The sequence below is a fragment of the Zootoca vivipara genome, chromosome 8 (genome assembly GCF_965207765.1).
Source record: "Zootoca vivipara chromosome 8, rZooViv2.hap1.1, whole genome shotgun sequence".
NCBI lineage: Eukaryota > Metazoa > Chordata > Lepidosauria > Squamata > Lacertidae > Zootoca > Zootoca vivipara.
Window position 1 is genome coordinate 1,480,606 of NC_142591.1, and position 7,479 is coordinate 1,488,084.

Here is a 7,479-nt window from a genome sequence, read left to right on the forward strand (position 1 = left end):
TTATATGCAGAATTCATCATGCGAAAGGCTGGACTAGATGAATCCCAAACCGGAATTAAGATTGCCGGAAGAAATATCAACAACCTCAGATATGCAGATGACACAACCTTGATGGCAGAAAGTGAGGAGGAATTGAAGAACCTTTTTAATGAGGGTGAAAGAGGAGAGCGCAAAATATGGTCTGAAGCTCAACATCAAAAAAACCAAGATCATGGCCACTGGTCCCATCACCTGCTGGCAAATAGAAGGGGAAGAAATGAAGGCAGTGAGAGATTTTACTTTCTTGGGCTCCTTGATCACTGCAGATGGTGACAGCAGTCACGAAATTAAAAGACGCCTGCTTCTTGGGAGAAAAGCAATGACAAACCTAGATAGCATCTTAAAAAGCAGAGACATCACCTTGCCAACAAAGGTCCGTATAGTTAAAGCTATGGTTTTCCCAGAGTGATGTATGGAAGTGAGAGCTGGACCATAAAGAAGGCTGATCGCCAAAGAATTGATGCTTTTGAATTATGGTGCTGGAGAGTCCCATGGACTGCAAGAAGATCAAACCTATCCATTCTGAAGGAAATCAGCCCTGAGTGCTCCCTGGAAGGACAGATCGTGAAGCTGAGTCTCCAATACTTTGGCCACCTCATGAGAACAGAAGAATCCTTGGAAAAGACCCTGATGTTGGGAAAGATGGAGGGCACTAGGAGAAGGGGATGACAGAGGGCGAGATGGTTGGACAGTGTTCTTGAAGCTACGAACATGAGTTTGACCAAACTGCGGGAGGCAGTGCAAGGCAGGAGTGCCTGGCGTGCTATGGTCCATGGGGTCACGAAGAGTCGGACACAACTAAACAACAACATTGTGGAAATACAATTTTGGGTTAAACTTCACTTGTTGACATTCTGCCTGCCCAGTGCCATGCATGTTGGTGCTTAATTTATTTTTGGACTCTCCACCACATAAGAGAGGAAACAATTTTGCAAATGACACAAAGTGTATTCAATACTGAGTGGGGTGGAGGGCCCCAGAAAGACCTGTTGGTGGCCCTGGACCTCTGCAATTCAAATTGTGACAGTCCTGGCTTGTTGAAGAGGGCTTTGGCAATGGTGGTTACTTACGCACCACTGAAGAAGAGGAAATAGTTCACCCAAAATTATGGAAAGAGAGGGTATAGATTTGCATAATATTTGCACATACTGTATATGCAGAAAGTGGAGAAGTCTGTGACCAGGTGACCAGGGTGCCTGTTCCATCTGCTAGCCAGGTGCTAATTATTAATGGCCAACTTCAAGGCCCCTGCTGCTCTCCCTTCTTCTGGTTTTTTAAAAAAAATCTTTAAGCTAGATTTCAGATAGAGGGCTTCTTTGTAGCCACCCTAGCTTCGTCCTCAACTTCCTTCTGCATCCTCAGTTCTGTGTTCTAGAACTGGATTCTAGCATCCAGCTTACTAGGCTGTATATGTATTTCTGATTACCAGGATCATTATGTTACAGATGGTTCAAGCTTTTAGCTTTTCACTCCACATAAACATTTAGGAATACAAACTTCTATTGGGAAGCAAGGGTTTGCCTACAGCAAAATTCCATATTCACACACAATTGTTTGTAGCTTTATTAAAAGGTAAGGGAACCCCTGACCAATTAGGTCCAGTCACGGACGACTCTGGGGTTGCTGCGCTCATCTCACTTGACTGGCCAAGGGAGCCGGCGTACAGCTTCTGGGTCATGTGGCCAGCATGACAAAGCTGCTTCTGGTGAACCAGAGCAGCGCATGAAAACACCGTTTACCTTCCCGCTGGAGCAGGGGCGTACCCAGGATCAACTGGGGGGAGGAGCCATGGTTGTTTAGGTTGTGACATTTCAGCATGGAAAAGGCGAATGAAACCAAAATTTTAAGAAAATTATATATAATTATAACAGTGCTTTATTACAGTAGTTATTACAATTATTTGCTTGAATTTTTAAATTTTTTAAATTCTAGTTACCGTACATGTCTTATACTAATACCATTTTTCTTGGGTTTGAAGAAAACTTGTTCAAAACTTTCGTTTCAATCCAGTCCTGATTTTCCTTGAAGAATTTCCGATGGATGCTCATCAAACACAACCCAGTCAGTCTGTCCTCTCCCATTGTACTTCTAAGCCAGGTCTTTACCCTTTAAAATTTAATTTTTCTACAGAAATGACTTAACTTACCTTTTTGGAACCAGTTTCTTATATCCATGTAGGCAGCCTCGATGTCTTCTAAATGAAAATAAGAAGGTAAACTAATAGTGGGCGGCTCAGTTTAGTGGCGGGCAGCTCAGTTTAGTGACGCGGAACTCACTAGACCCCTCTAGAAGATCCCCTCTTCTTGGCACTTCCGCTCGTGCTCGTCGGGAGAAATGGCTGACCCGTAACATCTCTCCCGACCCCCATGGGGAATTTGGCAGTGGCTGGGGGAGTAAAGCAGTCTCCCCACCCTCCCGGGATGACGGGAGGGGCCGCTGGCCCCCGGATGCCCCTTAACCCACCCCGATCTTTTGAGGGGTGGGGGAGCCTGGGCCGAGCACCCATGGGGGCCGGAGCTCCTGGAGGCCACCCTGTTCGAGCGCGAGTTCCATGATTTAAGAGGAATAATTGGATTTAAAAGAAGCAAGGATTTATGGGGAGGCTGGACTGGGCAGAAAATCCACACAGGAAGAGTGTCTTTGTGTTAAATCTCACTTGATATTTATCTAAGAAGCTGTGACAAGAGGAAGACAACGACAAGAAAGAACTGTTGGGAAAGATCGGGACTATAATGGATTAGAATGATAAGAATTTAAAATTTGGACTAGGATGGGAGCAAGTATTGTTATTCAGAATCCCCAGATTTTGAAGCATGGGAAGTCTAAAAGAAGATCCCCTCTTCTCTCTGCTAGAGCCCGCTGGAGACTTCTCCCTCCCTTAAATCCCAATGGCTGGCTGACATAGATTCCTCTACCTGTCGCTAGGTGGCTCTAGACAGGCCCTTGCAGAGCCAGGCAGAGGCCCAGGCCAGGTAGATAATGTGGATCCCCCTTTCCCCCCCTGGGGATCACTGAAGTCTTATAAATAAGTAAGTATATACAGTAAATAATTTTTACAAAAGTTATGCCGACAAATAATTTTATTTCAATAAAATAATTTTATTGCATATAAAGACAAAACAGAAAATATAGGTATACAACAGTGCTTTTTAGGTCCTCTGCGCTTGGCGGCCTTGCGAGGAAGAGGATGGGGGACGAGGAGGACGGGAAGAAGTCGCGAGTGCTGCAGATGGTACGGGCAGATGGGACAGATAATAACTGTTTTACGTTTGTGCTCCACAATGAGGACCACACCCTTGGCAACTCCCTTGAAAATGATCATGAAAAACCATGAAGATACAATGGTATCTCGCAAGACGAAATTAATTCATTCTGCTGTCGTTTCATATTGCGAAAATTTCATCTTGCAAGGGACGGTTTCCCATAGGAATGCATTGAAATTTAATTAATGTGTTCCTATTCGTCTTGCCTCCACACACACACACTTGCAAACACTCAGTACACTGTACTGTACCCGCTTCTCAGCTGATCAGCGGCAGCGCTGGCGCTGAGGGGGGCAATCCTGGGCCGGTCCTAGGGTGAGCGGGAGAAAGTGTGCAGCAGCGGCGGCGCTGAGGGGCTGATCCTGGCCCGGCCCTAGGGCGAGCGGGAGAAAGCGCGCGGCCGATTCCGGACCGACAACAGCAGCGGGCGGCAGTGGATCCCCAAGGGCGAGCGTGGCACAGCAGTGAGGGCAAGGGACTTTACTGTAATGCGTCCCTATTCGTCTTGTGAAGCACGGTCATATAAAACTTTGTTTTGCGAGATGCCTCGCGCAACGCAAAACACTGTCGTCTTGCGGTTTTTTCGTTGTGTGAGGCATTTGTCTTGCAGGGTACCACTGTATAGCTATATAGATATCGTTCTGTGGATATAGCATCACCCATCCTTTTGAAAGAAAAATAAACCTCCGTATCCAGACCATAGCTGCCAAGTCCGGATTGTAAAGATCCGGGATCGGCAGCGCGCGCACGACCGGAAGTTGCGTGACGCAACTTCCGGTGGCGCTTCGCCCTTCTATGGGCACCAGAAAATGGCGGCGCCAGCGCCGGAAGTCGCTTCCGCGCATGACCGGAAACACGTAAAAGCGACTTCCGGCGCCGGCGCCGCCATTTTCTGATGCCCATAGAAGGTCACGCAACTTCCGGTCATGCGCGGAAGCGACTTCCGGTGCCGCCATAGAAGGGCAAAGCGGCACCAGAAAAATGGCCGCCAGGGAGAATTGAATTTAAGGGACAATGCCGGGATTCTCTGCCAAACGGGAGACCGCCGGGAAACGGTGAGAAAAAAGGGGTTTTCCCGGCGGATACGGGATACTTGGCAGCTATGATCCAGACCAATGGAGGCCTACCGGCTGTTGATATGTTCCAGAAGGGGCTGGAGGATCTCATGGTTGTTTGCCAGCACATACTCAGCAAATTTGAGGCAAGTGTGGAAGAGTACAATGCCAAGAAGGATGTGACTATGGAGGAAGCATAGTCTTGAGTTCCAATCCGCTGTTCAGTCCTGGCCATGAAACTTAGCCTGCTTTGGTTGACCTGATGGATGGCCTTTGCAGAGTGTGGGATGGGGAGTGTGACCTTGCTCCTGCTTCTTGTTATCTCGTTGGCATTTGATGCCGTTAACCATGGTATCCTCCTGGACAGGCTCCAGCAAATGTGAATTGGGGGCAGCGGTTCCAACCCCATCTTCAAGTTTAGTATTTGATCAGCAATTTCTTTCGGTGACGGAGAAATAAGTTTGAAATTTGTATCGAAAATCCGCTTAAGGAGGAGCACTTCACTCTGAATTTCATCACGGGAAATATGTTTCGAGTATCGCAAGTGAAACCGAGTGCATTTTTGTATCAGTTCATCCTCATTGAAGTGTTGGAACTTCCACAAAAATCAAAAAGGTCACATATTTCCCTAACAGCAGAAAATCGCCGTGTCAGTCCAACAATAACAAAGTCAATTATTTTGACAAATACATTCACTCTGAAGTAGGGCACAATTGGCCTCCGAAGCCTTGCAGCCTCTCAGAGGCAAGCCCCGACCTCCCCCGGACCTGCGGAGGCTCCACGATGGGCCTGTAGGCTGCGATTGCCTCCGAAGCCTTGCAGCCTCCCAGAGGCAAGCCCCAACTCCCCCCAGACCTGCGGAGGCTCCACGATGAGCCTGTAGGCTGCGGTCAGCCTCCGAAGCCTTGCAGCCTCCCAGAGGCAAGCCCCAACCTCCCCCAGGCCGGCGGAGGCTCTGCGATCAGCCTGCAGGCCGTGGGAGGCCTCCAAGGCCTCCACAACTGCCCGGAGCCAGCCCCCGGCATCCTCAGGATGCCCAGCAGGTCGCATCCCAGCCCCAGAATTAGGTAAGAAACACTCACCTAACGAAGACCAAGAGCAGTATAGCTGCTAAGAAAACAAAAATGAGCTTGGGCCGAAAAGCCCTTCACCAAACTTTGCCCCATCCCCAGCTATATAAAGATGGATGGCAACCAGCCAGGTAACCCCACCTACCCTGTGATTGTTGGGGGTGGTGGTGGAAATTTTTGGGATTCTGCAAGGGATTTGGGGATTTGTTTACATGAGTCTGCCCTGTGCCTTTGTCTCTGGGGTTCAGGAGCTAATCAAGAAAGGAAGCTGCGGTACAATCGGCTGAGATAAGACAAGTGAGCCTGACCGAGGCCCCCTTTGGAATCGGAGGCCTGGGCCAAATGGCCCATATGGCCCACCCTCTGTTTGGGCCTGGCTCTAGATACTTCTCGGTTTTTACCCCATTTCAGTGTGGTAAACAACTGATTATTCGCCATCACCCTACCTAATTTGTTTCATTTCATCACATTATAACCATTTAATTATTATTATTTGCTTCGGGGGGGGGGGAATTTCCAATTACAAACCAATCATATCATATCAATTATTCCAAATTATACAAATACATATCAATGAAACCAAATATTATGCCAAATCATTAAAAAAATTTTTTTGCTTCTGGGGACATAGAATCATAGAATCATAGAGTTGGAAGAGACCATAAGGGCCATCCAGTCCAACCCCCTGCCAAGCAGGAAACACCATCAAAGCATTCTTGACATGTGGCTGTCAAGCCTCTGCTTAAAGACCTCCAAAGAAGGAGACTCCACCACGCTCCTTGGTAGCAAATTCCACTGCCGAACAGCTCTTACTGTCAGGAAGTTCTTCCTAATGTTTAGGTGGAATCTTCTTTCTTGAAGTTTGAATTCATTACTCCGTGTCCGCTTCTCTGGAGCAGCAGAAAACAATCTTTCTCCCTCCTCCATATGACATCCTTTCATATATTTGAACATGGCTATCATATCACCCCTTAACCTTCTCTTCTCCAGGCTAAACATACCCAGCTCCCTAAGCCATTCCTCATAAGGCATCGTTTCCAGGCCAGAATTGCATTGGCTTTTTTAGCTGCTGCATCACACTGGGACATAAGGGAGGTGTCCCTGGATAAGAAATCTGCATATGTAATTCTTATTCCACCCTCTTCTCTCAGTTCTCTACACTTCCCTCAGCTTGAATGCTCAGTATCTCCCCAGTCAACATAGTTGTGGGTGCATCTAATTCACACCCAGATGCCTTATTAATGGCACAATCTGACTCAAGAATGTGAGACTTTGCCTCAAATCAGCCTTAGAAGCCTATGAGCTAAATTTCAAAGGAAATGTTACGAGTTTGTGAGGTGCCAGACCAATCTAAATTCATGGATCCAGTGTTAGAATTTAATCATGCCTCCTCGCCCCCTGGATTCAGCAAGTGTTAAAATAGAAGCCAAGTTGGCTTCCTCTTGAGATAATTGTTTGGGTGACAGGCCATTAAGAGAACAAATGAATAGTGTTAAGCAATTAAGAGAGCAAAAGGAAGAATCCTCTGTGCTACATGACAAATGGGTGGGGCCCTTCCTCCAGCTCTTAGGTAGCTAGAGTCGTGTTTAGGGAGCTGGGAACTGGGTGTAATGTGACCTAGAAGTAAAGCTGCAGGCTAAAAGTCAGAGAGGCAGAGCATGATGTTTGATGTCTGTTTGAACCCGAGGCTGCAGCTATGGAAAAAACAAGACACTCTTGGGGCATTGGTGCTGTGATCCCCTCCATTGCAGGCTCAGGTTGTCTATATGTGTAAATAGACCATATATCATAAAGACACCACAGTCTCCACTGTGTCTCATTGCCACAAGGAAATATAAACCCTGGATGTGTTTGAAAACCCTGGAACCTTGCACTGCTTGGAGATTGGGTGTGCAACAGAAAGATGACAACAGAAGAAGAAGGAAAGAAGGAAAGAGGGAGAGGCGGTAAGAATACTGGATGCATAAGAGCAAGTGCAGTTAATTGTGTTTAAGCTTCATTTCAGGCACATGCATCTTGATGCAAATGCAGATATACAAATCATTTCAGCCT

General features: G+C 47.1%; 1 pseudogene; it reads left to right on the top strand.

The window, feature by feature from the left end:
• Positions 1-3,225: 3,225 nt before the first annotated feature.
• On the top strand, positions 3,226-4,557 carry LOC148684714 (DNA-directed RNA polymerases I and III subunit RPAC2 pseudogene; annotated as a pseudogene).
• Positions 4,558-7,479: the final 2,922 nt, after the last annotated feature.